General features: G+C 39.6%; 1 long non-coding RNA gene across 1 annotated transcript in view; it reads right to left on the bottom strand.

Moving 5' to 3' along the window:
• The window catches only part of LOC111813889, a 67,861-nt gene that overhangs the window by 12,664 nt on the left and 38,968 nt on the right, over positions 1-16,229 (bottom strand). The gene's annotated exons all lie outside the window — the stretch shown is intronic.

Genomic DNA, 16,229 nt, shown 5'->3' with positions numbered 1-16,229 from the left:
TTTTTTTTTGCGGAGCCAGGGATTGAACTCAGGCCCTTGCACTTGCCAGGGAAGCACTTATTCCGTTCAGCTATCTCCCTGGCCCCTAAAAAACATTATTTTTTGAGACAATTGTACCTATTCTTTTTCGTGAGCCCAGTTCTAAAGGCTTAGAATTACACAGAGGCACTGAGCCAAAACCATATGTATGTACAGACACGTGCTGACTACCATTGTCCCGTAGGCTCCTTGCTGGTCAGAGAAGTCACCTAAATGTGGCTCAGGTAGTCCAGGATGCTTTCTAGCTTTAGAAATCTATAATACCTTTTATGAAATTACCATGTACTTCTTAAGTTCTCTACTTTTTTTACCAGAAGAGATTGGATTATTTTGCTGAATTCATGCATCTGCAATATCTGAAGTGCAATGGAATATCCACCTTTGACAAAACTCAACAAAAAAGGGGGATAGAAATGAAGGACCATTTCATAGTGAAAAATACATATATATGTATATACAGAATAGTTACGATAAATATACAGCTACTTTCTCTTAGTTCAATGAGAAGAAAGACTTGTACTAATAGTGTTTAGACAAGATATGATGTCTGCATCTTGTACTGTAAGTAACTACTATGAAGACAATAATATGCAATGTATTAATTATTGTAACTGTCAGACTAACCTGTTTTGAAACTGTCTCATTGCTATTTCTTTCTTCATAGAATTAATTTTTTAAAAACCATAAAATTAAAAAAATAATAAATGAATATAAGACATATGTAAATTTTTGTAAGCTGTTTGACCAAATGTGATTTAATTGAAGATAAATTATACTATTGCTATGCCATCACAAATCCTGCTCACAAATTAATCTCAAAAAAACCCTGGGGAATAATTTTTATATTAAAATATGCTGAGTGATGCAAGAATGTAATGAAAATCAAAAACACTGTGCTGAATGAAAGAAGCTGGTTTCAGTGTCACCTAATTGCATGATGCCAGGTATGACATTCTCAAGAAGACAGAGCTATAGTGATGGAGAACAGAAACTGCTGGGATTTGGGGGTGGAATAACTATAATGGGACATCATTAGAGGGTTGGGGAATGAAGGAAATGGTCTAGATTCTGACTGCAGTATTAATTACACAAATCTCTGTACTCTAAGTGCTAAAATTCAAAGAAAAATGTACACAGACAACTTTTCTACATAATTTGAAAAGTAGAATTTAGAAAAAAAGGAAACATGTTCTTTTCTCATTGTTTAGTCTTCTCCAAAATCAAATGATCTAAAATAAAGATGTATGAAAAGGGCTTTGAGGGTCTTCCTAGGAAACAAGTCAAACTAATGAAGAAGGAAGACCACATGTTTGCAGGCCTTGGCCTACCAACAGAATGGGGTCTGTAGCTAATCACTCACAGTCTCGACTCCTCTCTCCTCATTTCTGTTGAGGCAAATGACTGACTTATTAGAGATAGGGGGGATTACTTTTCACTATGCAGAGGTAATGGGCCCATGAAGCTCTAATATCTGGTACTCAAGAATAAGCAAACCAGTGATTCCTATTTTAGAAAGGCAAGGGTTTACTTAAGCGTGTTTTGTGGGCTAGTATATGGTCTACTTTAGAGAACATTTTGTGTGCTTAAGTGAATACAAATGAATTAAAATTAACCCATGCATATTATCTGACCATAGTGCAATGAAATTAGGAATTAATGGAACAAGAAACAGATTCACTAGGATATTCTTTTTGAATGATCAAATCTAAGAACAGAGAATTTCACTTGATTTTTTTGTGATCTATATGGAATTTTCTTCTTCGTGCAATACTGTGCTAGAAGGTATTTTTCTTTCCATTGTACTGGCTAGACCTTCCAGAACAATGCTGTCTAAAAAAATAATATATTTGACTATTATTGACCTTTATTAATTTTCTAAAATGTTGTTACTATGTTTTTCAGTTCTATATTTCCCATTTTATAAATGTGAGCAAGTTTTTTTTAATTAGGTACAGAATGTCTGACGAATTATCATTTTGGAAGGAAACAAGATCAAGAAAAGCTTCCTGAATCTACAATCTGAGGTACAGGATCTCAGGATAAGTCCTGAGGGGATTTGACTGACCTTATCAGATCCAAAAGCTACAACTCTTGTTGCATAGGTCTTGCTTTATCTTGGTCTTAACCATCCAGCAGAAAAGTATAAAAACGAAGTACAAGAAGTAAAGCCATGTTGTTATGTTGAGCTGTAGGGGACTCAGGGCAACAATTTCTGACACTGCCAGTAGAGCGGGAGACCCAATACTATAATGGATTACTGGAATCTTTTAGAATATTTTGCTGAGTTAACACACCTATAATATTCAAATGACGGAAATAAACAAAAAAGGGGATATATAAATGAAGGTCCATTTTGTATCTGTGTATTCAAAATGGTTAGGATAGATATCTAGTTACATTCTTTTAATGAATAGAGGGATTTGTTCTCATAGTGCTTGTAAATAGGATATCATGTCTGCATCTTGTACAGCAAATAACCACTAGGAAGACAATATATAATGTGTTAATTTTTGAAACTGTTCTACCAATTTGATTTGAAACTGTCTCATTGCTATTTCTCAATAAAATTATGGAATAAATGAAGAAATTAAATTAAATTGAAAAAAGAAAAAAAAATGCATCCCCTCCCCCCAAAAAAAGAAAAGAAAAGCTTGCTGGAGGAAAGAATGGGAGAAGGGGCCTTAAAATAAAACAGTACATTCTAGCCCTGCCTCTGCCTACTCAAGAGCATCTTCTCATTTCATCCTTACAACTCCACAATGATTACACCAATGATTAAATCCATTTTTGAGATGAGGAAACTGATGCTTTCACAGGTAAAGTTCTTTACTAAGGTCTTATAGCTAGGAAGCCAAGAAGATGGAACTAGAATCCAGGTATTTCTAGAGATAAAGCCATACTCTCACCATACACAGAAGTTTAGCTCAAATTCCTCATGTTTTAGACATTTTTCCATTGCTGTAACAAAATACTCAATATCCACAACTCAAATGGGGAGAGGTTTATTTTGACTTATGGTTTCAGTCCTTCCTGAGTTGGCTCCAAAGCAGAAACAAGATGGCAGAGGTACACAGCAGAGAAAAAGGTGCCAAATTAATGGCAGCAAAAAATAGACAAGGGAGGAAAGGGAGAATAATATAGCTTTCCATGTTCTACTTCCGGTGACCCATCTTCAACCAGGTCTCTCTTCTTAACAGCATATTTAGCTATGAACAATCCCCTCATGAGTGTAAGCATTCCCACTATCCAATCAACTTCCTCACATGTGAGAATTTGGGGAGATATCTGAGATCTAAATAGTAATACCCCATCAAAGGGATGTCTTCCTGAACGCCCCCAGGATGCAACCACTCCATTTTTAGGATCCTTATGTCATTCTATCCTCCCATCATGCTTGTTCTTTTCTGCTGTTGAGTTCTAGTCATGTGTACCTGTGAAGGATGCCATCATGGTTATCACTTTTACTTGCTTCTAACACAGGGCCTTGTAGGGTGGTAGCCATCCACAGATGTCTGCTGGTAGGCTGTACACGGGAATTTAATGCAATTAAACCTGAGATCTCAAAATCACCCTCTCCAGAGGAATGTTATGAGGATTCCGTGAATGCATGCTCACAAAAGGAGCACACACCAAGCACTTACTACAAGGAAAGATTGTTGTTAGGTTATTTACTGCTATTTTTATTTGACTAGTCTCCCTTCATCGATTTAAAGTAATTTCTTTCCTGAAAGAAGGTGGATCAGATATAGTCATAAGGACACATGAGGCTTAAAGACAGATTTCCCAACTACTGACTCCTTGGGAAATATTTCTTGCCCCTTCAAAAACTACTCACTCCCAGCACTTGGGAGGCTGAAAACAGAAGGAACACTATGAGTCTGATCTGTGCAGTGAGACCATGTAGACCCTGTACTAAATACATTTAAAAAACCTACTCACTCTATCAACATTGAGTTCTGTGTCCTTTAATAGCAGAAAAGCACCTTATGATAAAATAATTCAGCTCAAATCTCCATCACAGAACCACACATCTATTTCCTATCTCTTCTTGTCTATGTCTTTGTCTATGTCCCTAATCAGAAATCAGATGCCATGCAGTATTTTTGGTTCTCTGTTATAACTTTCATTTTTTTTGCTGAGATTTTCTATTTGTTTGAAGAGACAATATAATTACTTACTGAAGAATTTTTGTGATAGCTACAATAAAGCCCGTCAGATAATTCTAACATCTGATTCACCGAGGTGTTGATATCAGCTGATTATCTTACTGATTTTTTATTGTAATCTGGATATTTTGACTATTATGTCAGGAGATTCTGATTCTGATTTAAATTTTATTTTAGCAGGTAGTCATTCTATTTAGTTTTAGCACACAGCTCCTAGGCTGCTTTGTTAGGCTGTGATTCCCATGACAAGTGACTTTCAAGGGACTGTATTATACTATTTTCATTTGCTTGATTAATGTGATGTTGATGGGTCCAATGATCCAAAGCAGGGTCTTCCCCAGACCAAGTTGCCTGGGAAAGTGGGGGTGGGTGGGGTAGAGTTCTATCTGTAGGAACAAAGGATTGTTTTAATGTCTGCTTGTTCTCCTGGGATTCTCCCTGCACCAATGTTTATCATTCTGGTACAGTATCTCAGTGGGAAAAAGGATCCTAAAGATCATGATTACCTGTTGAGGTAAATATCTCCCTGGTTGAATGTCCCTGGTTGTACAGTATCTTTAGTTGGGGTAAGGGAGTCTCTGGCCTGACAGCATAGGACAGTATTTTTGTAGCTGCTTATCATCAGTGATGCTCCCAGCTAGGTCCATTTTGCTGGTGCTGCCATTCTTACCTAGTGTTGTTGGCAGAACTCCCATTCAATCCAGAGGAGGAAGGAACCTCCATGAGATACCGTGTGTTACTAGGTTTAGGGTTGGGAAATGCAGATCCTAGGTTGCCTCCATCTTTTGAGCAGAGAGGGATAAGGAACCCTGCTACTGTGGCATTCTTCTAACCCTGGTGTTCCTAACCATTCTGCTTTTTCTTTTCTAACTTTCAAAATTCTCCTTTAATCATCCCTTGCATTGTTGCCTAGATCTATGGTTGTAGTGCTGAGCTAGAAGAAGCAGGGAAAAATGAGTATTCTGCCTTAAAAGGAGGACTAATTTTGTTTTGATTTCTGCTACTGCTTCTCCTAGGAATGACACTGACTTTCACATATCACCCTTTCTTGGGCAAAGTGGACTTGTTTTGGTTAATATATCAAGCTCCTAAGGGTGTGTGTGTGTGTGTGTGTGTGTGAGTGTGTGTGTGTGTGTATTTGAGAAGAAAAGCAGGTAGAAATCACCCCTGGAATAGTTACTGTACAATAGGCAAACACTCTAATGGGGCACTGAGTTAGCTGAGCATTTGTCTTATCTATAAGATATTCCTAAACCACTATTCACATAATGATCCTATTTGGAGCAGTCTGAATAATTCAATTTTAGTATTTCTAGACATCTTAGAGGTAAAATGATTTTAAAATATTCTCCACCTTTTGCATAAAATCTTGAGATGGCAATGTATTACATACTATATGTAGGACTGGCCCTCAAAGAAAATAAGATGGCACTGGAGAAGACTGCCTGTGGTGGGCTGAAAATGTTCCCCCTAAGACACCTATGTCCTAATCTTTATTTAGGATGTTAATTTACATGAATTTTCAAGTGTGATTAAATTAAGGATATTAAAATGAGATTACCCTGGATTACCCAAGGGGGCCTAATCTCACTACAGGGTCCTTATAAGAGAGAGGCAGGAAGGTCAGACTCAGGAAATACGATGTGACTATGGAAACAGAAGACAAGGAGTCAGAGAGAAATTGAAAGATGATATGCTGCTAGCTTGGAAAATGGAAAGAGGAGCTGTGAGCTGAAGAATACAAGCAGTCTTCAGCTAGCTAGAATACGGCTGATTTCAGATTTTGGTAATATATTTGTGTACTTTTAAACTACTAAGTTTGTGGTGATTTATTATTGCAGCAATAGGAAATAAAAATACTGCTGGAAGGCAAGTGACATAATAACAGGTTAGAGGTCAAGGGGTGTTGTACGGCACTTGGAGGAGTATGACTGCTATGTAAAGATGAGAAGAACACGAGACTAGGGTGACAGCATGAAGTTTGAGAGGAAAGTGTCTCAGTCTATCTCAATGTCTATAAAACTGCTGTCCAATAGAACTGCTGTGATGAAGGAAATGTTCTATATCTGTACTTTCCAATACAGTAGCCACTGAACACATGCGACTAATGAGCATTTGAAATGGAGCTAGTACAATGGATAAACTAAATTTTCAATTTCATTTATTCTTAATTTAAATTTCAAAAGCCACATTTTAAAAGCTAGTGGTGTAACCACTATGAAGACAACAATACACAATGTATTAATTATTGAAACTGTCCATTAACTGGTTTTGAAACTGTCTCATTGCTATTTGTTTCTCAATAAAATTAATAAAATAAAAAAAGCTAGTAGCTAGTGTACTGGACAAGGAAGGTCTCTATCATTTTAAAAGTACAGATAAAGTGAATATAGATGCATTTGTCAAGTTCTGTAATGCTAAGACAGGTGTAGGAACACATGCCTGTAATCCTAGAAGCTCCTCAAAATGTTAAATATAGAACTATCACATGACTTAGTAATTCTACTCCTAGATATAAACCCAAGAAACATGAAAATATATGTCCATATAGAAGACTGAACATGAATGCTAGGGTAGCATTATTCATAATTGTCCCAAAGTTAAAACAACCCAACTGCACACTAATTGATTAATAGGTAAATAAAATGTGGTATATAAATACAACAGAATATTATTCAGCAATAAAAATCAAGTTATGACTCATGGTAAAATACAGATGAATCTTGAAAGCATTGTGCTAAATGAAATAAGCCAGTCACAAAAGATCACACAGTATATATTTCCATTTGTGTGAAAGTCCAGTACAGGGATATCTGTAGAGACAGAGAATAAATTAGTAGTTTGTTAGGGTTGGTGGTAGTGTGGTAGCAGGGAGGTGAAAGCTAAAAAAACTAGATTTTTTTCTGAGATAATGAAAATGTCCTAAAACTTAACTATGGCTATATTTGCACACATCCACAAATATATTAAAGAACACTGAGTTGTACACTTTAATGTGAGAATTTATGGTATGTGAATTATAGCTCAATAGTTACTTTTGAAAGCAAGTGATAGAATAATATATGTACTGTGAGCTCATTTATACAAAAACCAAAACTACATATGCATGCAATATAAACATTTGTGAATGTATGTCAATATATAGAACATGATTTGGAAGGAAAGTCACCCATCTGTTAGCACTGGTTACTTCTAGAGAGGGAAGTGGGATTGCCTTCTGTAACATCACACTTCCCGGTTTCTCCTCCTACCACTAGGGTTGTTCCTCCAAGTTGCTCTGTAGGCATTCCTTCCTCTGCTCACTCGTTTAGCATCCACATGTCACTCTTCAGGCTTTCCTCCAAGCGATCATACCATCATACATTTCCTGTGGCTTCTACAGCTCCCATTCATATCCTGTCTCATACATTCAACATATATCCATGGAGCACCTACTGGGTACTATGCCAGATGCTAGACACTCAGCAGAAACGAGGTGAATAGGGTCACTACTCTCAGCAGCCTACATTCTAGTGATGGGGAAGATAAATAATAAATGAGTAATCTGATTAGTGAAACCGATCATTTTAGAGAATATTAAATGGCAGGAAAAAATTAAAATAGGGTGACAGGATGTGACACTGGCCAAGGTAGGGGCTACTTTATTAAGATGATCAAGCAAAGCCTCTCTGAGGAGCTGACACTAGAACTGAGACCTGGATGATGAGAAAGGTGAATAAATAACATTTTAGGCAGAGTACAAAATCCTGAAGAGAACAATTAACAACCAGGAGCACAGTTAGCAGGGACCATCATATAGGCTAAGTTCAGGAATTTCAGCAAGGGCTATATCTTCCTAGGTCCTCAGTAAGTTGAATAAATCCAGAGCTAAAAATTTGGAAATTAAAGATATTTAAAGCTCTAGGAATGGATGAATTTTGATGAAATGAAGAACAAGAAGAAAATGGGGCTTAACAAAGAGTCCTAACTTTTTAACCTGCTTTATATAAGTCCAACATGTTTCAAAATGATGCTATGAACTTTCTCTCAATGGGCCGGGGAGATGGCTCAGTGGAATAAGTGCTTTCCTGGCAAGCACAAGGGCCTGACTTCAAGCCCCGATTCTGTACCGCCCCTCAAAAAATCTGAACTTTCTTTCAAAAACTGGTCCTCCTAGGGGCCAGGGAGATGGTTCAGTGGAATAAGCGCCTCCCTGGCAAGCACAAGGGCCTGAGTTCAATCCCCGGTTCCAGAAAAAAAAAAAAAAAAACTGGTACTCTTGTATTCTCTATCACCTATTTCATCAGTAGGCTGAATAATATCAAATCTTTGGGATGATATTATTCAGCCTACTGATGAAATAGGTGATACAGAATACGAGAGGACCAGTTTTTTTTTTGCACTGTTCAATGTCCTTGAGGATTAGTTTATGACATCATCATCTCATCATCATTTGATGATAATCATTACTTAGTTTATGACTATTGTGTTTTGGAGTTTTTGCAAGGAGAACAATACAATACAGAATACATTTTATAAGATTATTTTACAATGAATCACCCAAAGAATGATATACAAGTGTGCAGGAAATCTGCCCACACACTAAAGACCAAAGAATCCAACCTTGGCTCAATAAAATTATGGAAAAAAAGATAAAAATAAATAAAATTAAATGAAAAAAAGAATCCAACCCTGGGCCTGGATCCTAATATCCTGCATGAGTTCAGATGAAGACTTAGAGTCCATAACAATGTCTCCCACAAGCCCAATTGGAGGCCTAGAACCCACGACAATGTCTCATGCAGGCCTGCTTCATGGATCTGCACAGGTAAGGCCCAAAGGTTAGTAGTGGAAGCTAGAAAGTCTATACCAGCAGGATGAAGGTTCTTGTGCTAGCAAGCTAAGGGATCTGCACTGGAGCCAGGAAGCAATGCTTAAGGTCAGAACCAGAGCTCCCCCAAAAGTACCATAGCCATCCTCAGCAACAGTGAGGTCCCAAGCTCCTCCAGGTATGAGGAAAGCTTTCATGCCCATCAGAAAAGCCAACATGATAAGCTTCTCCATGAGGCCAAGCAGTGCACCATCTTCTCCTCTGCAGCCAGCAAGCAACGCTCAAGATGAGGACTAGAGCTCCCCCAAAATGAAATGCAGCCATTCTCAGCAACAGCAAAGGTCCTGAATTCCTCCAGCAACAGTAACAGCCAAGTTCATCAGGAAATCCAGCATGACAAGGTCCTCCAGCAGAATAGCCCAAGAGAACCAGCAGCTTTCAACAGCTCCAACAGCTTCTCCAAACAGCATCCCTAACAGCCTCTACAGCTTCTCGGGTTCTGCATCTTACGCTGCAGGCAACAACCTTCAGGTCAGCCTCCCATACCCAGCACCATGCTAGTTCAGTTCAGCTGGGTGTAATAAGTTGACCACCAGTTAACAATCCACTACAATGACTATCATCTTGTTCCTGGTTACTACAATAGTCTTCTAGCTGGTGTCCACACATCTAGCCTTGTCTTCTACTACCCCCCCAGGGAGTCCTAAAATGCCTTGATCACTTTATTTCCCTACTTAAAACCCTTTAGTGATTTGCTATTACTCAAGGTAATGCACAGTTCTTAAACGTAACATTTCAAGACATGGTTCCTGTTGACTTCTTTTATCTCACCCTCCACCTACTCCTCTCCTTTTACTTGTGTACAAACCAATTCATCATTGCTCTTACTCTCTGGACTCATCATTCTTACTTATGTTTGCAAATAGTCACCTGCAACAAACCCTTCCCCCATATACTACCTGTTCTCCTCCAGCTCTACGAAAAACTTACAACTGCACTTCAACCAAGCCAACTTGTCCTCTTATTTCTTGATGTCTTCCCAATACCTTAGGCATACTTCCATCTTTACTGTCTATAACAATATTTTGTATTTACATGCTTGTATATATTTTTCTCAACACCACTAGTCAATAAGCTTAACAAAAGCAGACACTTCATTAAAGAGTTTGACTTGGGTCATTTAATTGAATTCTTACAACAATCTTCTATATAGGCACTATTTCGATTTCCATTTTTTGGAAGGGAATACTGTCTCATAGAGGTTAGTTACATTATCCAAAGTTGCAGAGTTAGTAAGTAGCAAAGTAGAATTTAGGCCAGCACTGCTTCAAATCTGTCCTTTAAACTACTACGGCCAACTACCTCCACTTACCAGTGTCAGTTGTGATTCTAGAGCTATACCATCCCTTACCTATGACAGTGATGTGTGACTTGGTAAACTTCAATGCATTTCAAGAGCTCGAGAGCCACAGGTGGTGGTGGCTGTCATAATAGAGAGCACTAATAACAGAGAATATTTCCACCATCATGGAAAGTTTTATAGAACTGTACTGCATGAATGCACATGCTTTAAGACAGGTGCTTCTTCCAGGTGCTGTATTCTCCTCCCTTCTCTGCCAGTCTGGCTCTTTTCACTTCAGAAGGCCAGGAAAATGTTGAGACACGCACAAGGTAATAAATTTCATCCTTGTTCTCTCCAGCACTCACCTCAACAATATCACCCTTTCTATTCCCCCACTCTTGCACTCAATTTGGTTACTTATTGCAATTCCACCCATGTACCCCACCTGCAGTTCAGTGAATGCAGAGGTCCTACTGTCATTCATTCTTAACCTGTGTCTGAGCCAGATGACTAGATGGACAAACATTTCACAGCCACAGGCATGAAAGATCCCCCAGAAATAGAGATTTCTGACCCTGTCTTACAACCTCTTCCTTAGCTCCCTAGGCTGAGTTCACCCTGATCTTGACCCACTTGCCTTGAGAGCAGGTAGCTACTGAGGTGCAGCTTCCTGTGACCACTACATCTCAAATAAGATTTTGGAGCTAGTAAAAAGAACCTGGATCCTTTTAAAAGCCCACACTCATATTTCCAATGTAACTGAAATTTGATAATATGCAAAAAGCAGGCTGGTTAAAATTTGCTCTACACACGGGGATGAGTAGGGCAGAAAGACACAAAGCTTCCAGGGACAAGAGACCTACAAAAAGTAACTTATCCATACGTATGTGGGTCTGATACAGCAGGTTATTGAAACCAGTGGGTAATCCAAAAGAACTCTAATATCCACACCTGATCTTTGAACTCCAGAAGATTTTTCCATCTAATGAGCTTTTCTTAGACTGACATATACTTTCCAAACTGATTCCATCTTGTGGCCAGGTGAAGTAAGCAATAATAGCACGCTGATTAAGTGACAGGCCAAAATAATCAATTTGCCATGGGGATTCTCAATGCAGGTATCTGAGTCACCTGGACACATACTGCAAAGAGGGATTCAGCCTGTCATAGCAACAAAGATCTGAACCACCTAAGGCTCTTCCTAGAAGTCCATGTCCAAAATGTGCCAGGTGTCTCAAGCTGAATGATTCTGAGCCCACAATGCTGCCAGTCACATGGTATACTGTGGTCCAAATCAGAGGCACCCTATTGATTTCCAAAAGATCCCCATGGAGAAACAACTTGAGTCCACCTTGAGCCCCTGAGCAATGAAATATAGTAGGGAAAAGAAGGCCAGTGATATCTCTGACCCATCCCTTTGAGATATGATGCATACTAGTTTAAAAACACAGTTATAAAATGGGGACAGCAAGCACCAGGCAGTTCTGGTTCAGCCGAGCTTGAAGTGGACGTAGTAGAATGGCAATGGTGCAAGGAAAGGACAAAGGGTCAGAAGAGAGAGTCAAAGCTCCTGAAAACAAGAGTCCTTGCTAGAGACATTTGTTGGTTTCTGTTTTTCCACTAAAAGGGAAAAAGTAGGTCAACACACTCAAAGAAATGTGACCAGGAACAGTGGGTTTGAGAGGGAGTCACTCACTGAGGCTTGCCAAGATGAAGCAGTAAGAGACACGCCTCTCATTTCAGGGCATTTAGCTGAGGTCACTTGGCCTTGGGGAAAACTCAGACTGCTGATCCTCTGGTGCGTATTCCCTGCAGGCCCTAGGAGCTAGGTACGAGGGGAATTGAAGATTTTTAAATGACCATCTGACTGGTTGGTTGGCATGAGCTGAGAAACACAGGAATGTTTTTGAGCAATCTGTGCCTACTTTGGCTTTTAAACAAAGTGGGCAAGGCTCATGGAGCTTGGCTAAATATAGACAGCACAGGGGGAAGCTAGAAGGCAGGGCAGCTAGGTTTTATTCCCAGGTCTTTGAGTTCACTTTCAGCCAAATTCCCTGTGTGTCTTTCTACCATATCCTGATTTAGTAAGGCAGGGAGGGTACTGCATTTTCTTGTCTCAACTTTGCTTTAAAAAAAAATCCAAGATGGGGAGAAGACTGGTTATGATGCGATGGGAAGCTGAGGTAGCTGATGTACCTCTGGAATACTACAAGGCCATGAGTGTCCCCTGGGAGCCACTAGTTTTCCTGGACTAACCCCAGTGACTACCTATTCAAAGCCAAAAGGGGGCTGCCTAACCCTTGGTCCAGCAGCAAAGGTGGCTGAGGCACTCAAGAGGCACCAAATCAGAACTGCTGCCTAACACATGGGTGAGGCAGACAGGTAAAATGTAAGAATTAAAGAGGGAAATTAAAGCAGAAAGCAGACAGTGCCCACCCTTTGTCACTGCCTTCCAGGCCATTCCCTTCACCAACAAGATTCTTCTTGCACAGAAGCAAGGAAGCCAAAGCAAAGGCAGTGCTTTTCCAGTCTGTGGTTAGGAGGCAGATTGTCAAGGAAAAACAGAATTGTACACAATGCAGGGGAGCCAAGCCCAAGGAAACTAGCTCATATTTCCTGCATAAAGACCCTCGGCTTTCCCTCATCCTTACACACTTCCTCCAGAAGTTGCTGCATCTTTGTGTGGCAGAAACATGTGAAAGGAGCTATTATTTTTCATTTTAGAACTTTCAAGTGGCTACTATATAAAATTAAGAGCATGAAGGAAAATATAGAGTGAAAAATAAAAATCACTATAATCCTATCACTTAACATTGCTGAGGTTAACAGGTTATACACAAATTCAGGGTACTCAGTCCTAGCTCCACTGTTTACTTACAGTACAACTTTGAAAAAGTTATTAAACCTTACAGAAAATCTTAGTGTTCTTATCTACAACATGAAAATAACCAGTTTTCAGCCCAAAATATTATTCAAGGATGAGAAAAACATAATTTCAGGCTTTCACAGAGGGCAAATTGGTCAGGCAATGGCCATGACTCATTCACATGGCTGACACTCACAAAGGATCTAAAAACTACAGTACAGGGTTTCACTCGAAATCCTGAGGAATTTGACTGACCTTGTCAGATACAAAACTTACATTTCTCGTTATATAGGTCTTGCTTTATCTTCGTCTTAACCATCCAGCAGGAAAGTATAAAAACAAGATATAAAAAGTAAAGCCATATTAATATGCTGAACTGTAAAAGGCTCAAGTCGGTGTGGGAGAGCTTCCTGCTACCCTGTGCCGGCAGGACCTACTGGTTCCAGCCCAGGCGCAGCATGGCTGAGACTCTCTTCCATCCCCTTGGGACGACCCCCAGCACTCCACAGCACCTCCCTACCCCGCCGGCCCAGTAGGAATTTCTGCTGCACCCCGGGAACACCCAGATCCAGTCCTAGTCCAGGCCCTGTGAGTGTGTGGGAGAGCTTCCGGCTACCCTGTGCTGGCATGACCTACTGGTCCCAGCCCAGGTGTAGTGTGGGTTACACCCTCTTTCACCCTCTAGGGACGCCCCCCATCACTCCATAGTATCCCCGCACACCCTGCCCACAGAGTAGGAATTTCTGTTGCATTCTGTGAAGCCCCAGAAACAGTCCTAGTCCAGGCCAGGTGAGTGTGTGGGAGAGCTGCCTCTCCCTACTACTCCAACTTGTCCCCTCCAGACTCAGCTCAGCCTTGGCATACAGGCCTGGGGTGAAACCATTCACCTGCAATCCCTGCAGAGAGTGTAGGAGACAGAACCACCCAGCTAGTCCAGGAGCAGAACATCTTGCCAGAGGGGCAAAACAGGTTCACCCTCAAGGGCAGCAGCAGGAAAGAGCTGAGCACAGCAGCCAGATCCAAGCCAGACACAGCTGGATAAATCCAAACTTTTTAGATTTGCACCTGAACTTCAGTAGGTGCTAAGGCTATAACTGCAACAAAGATCTACAACAAAGGTCAGAAGACAGTGCTATACAAAATGACAATGAGAAAGAGAAAAATGCAATCTCAGAACCAAAGCCCACCCATAACAAGTGCAGAGGACACTAACACAGAACAAATGGGGAATCACACAGCTGAAAGCAATGAATCAACAGCTTCTGAAAGAAAGAAAGAGCTGCAGAAAGGTATAGAGGAACTCACACTGGAAATGAAAAAAGAAATCCCTGAATTAATAACATCTGCAGTAAAGAATCAAATGCAAAAACATATGGAGGAAACCCAATGCCCACCCATAAAAAGTGCAGAGGACACTAGCTCAGCTCAAATGTATGAATTAACAGCATTGACAGTAAATAATCAACAGCAGAAAGCCATAGAGGAACTCAGAGCGGAATGCTTTTCTATTAGCTCAGCTCTAATGTACGAATTCATAGGGTCGATAGTAAATAAGCAACAGCAGAAAGTCATAGAGGAACTCAGAGCGGAATGCTTTTCTATTAGATCAGCTCTAATGTACGAATTCATAGCATCGATAGTAAATAAGAAACAGCAGGGCTGGTGAGATGGCTCAGTGGTCTAAAGCACCTACTTAGAACAAGCTTAGCAAAGCACAGGGACCACGGTTCAATCCCCCAGCACTACATACCAACCAGCCCCGCCCCCTGGTGGGCTTAGCTGGCCACACACACACACACACACACACACACAAATAAATAAATAAAATAAAATTAAAATTAAAAAAAAAGAAACAGCAGAAAGTTATAGAGGAACTCAGAGCAGAATTATTTTCTGAAATAAAAAAAGAATTCTCACAACTTATAGCATCTGAAGTAAAGAATCAACTACAGAAACATAGGGAGGAAACCCAATCTGAAAAAAACACTGCAGTAAAACAATTTATAACTGTTTCTAAAGAAGACGTTGATAATAAAATAAAGGAGATTAGAAAAATGATGGATTCCTTGAATGAGCAATACAGGAAAGAAATAGATCGCATGAAGCAAAGTCAAAGAGATACAAAAGAAATTAAAATCTCAATCACAAGCTTGCAAAACAGTTTAAGTGAAAGTGAAGACAGAGTTTCAGATCTTGAAGATGCTGGTGCAGGTAGTGAGAAGGTAAGAAAGGATCTCTTAAAAACAACTAGGATGCAGGAAAGAATAATCCATCACCTGCAAGATGATGAAAGATGAACAATGTGAGACTGATAGGCATCAATGGGAAAGAAGGAATCAATACAAAAGACATTAAAAAAATATGGGCAGAAGTAATAGCAGAAAACTTTCCAAATATGAAGAAACAATCTGACTTTCTGTTAACTGAGGCATACAGAACGCCAAGTAATGTCAACCCAATTAAGAACACACCAAGACATATAATAGTCAAGATCCCAGAAATTCAGTGCAAGAATAATATACTGAAAGCCGCTAGAGAAAAGAAGTAGATCACATTCAAAGGAAAACCCATCAGAATTATGGCTGACTTCTCTTCACGAACCATGAAGGCAAGAAGAGCATGGAGCAGAGTACAAGTCCTCTATGAAAACAAATTCCAGCCCAGACTTATATACCCTGCAAAACTCTCTTTCAAGTTTGACGGAGAAGTGAAATACTTTCATGAAAAACAACAGCTAAAGAATTTCATGATGACAAAGCCAACCCTACAGAGGCTTGTGAAAAATGTCTAGAAAGGGACCAAAATGATCAGAATTCCACGAATGAGATCAGAAGCAACCAATTAAAAGGGCAAACAATTAAAAACAGGAGAAAAAGAAATAAACGACAACAGATAAATAACATGTCAATCATAACTCAATACATCTCAATTCTAACCATCAATGTAAATGGACTCAATTCACCAATTAAGAGAAATAGACTGGCACAGTGGATTAGGAAACAAAAT

This window comes from Octodon degus, unplaced genomic scaffold (genome assembly GCF_000260255.1).
Source record: "Octodon degus isolate 3935 unplaced genomic scaffold, OctDeg1.0 scaffold00236, whole genome shotgun sequence".
Classification (NCBI taxonomy): domain Eukaryota; kingdom Metazoa; phylum Chordata; class Mammalia; order Rodentia; family Octodontidae; genus Octodon; species Octodon degus.
The sequence above is the reverse complement of the archived record's forward strand: the minus strand, read 5'-3'. Positions and strand labels throughout refer to the sequence as shown.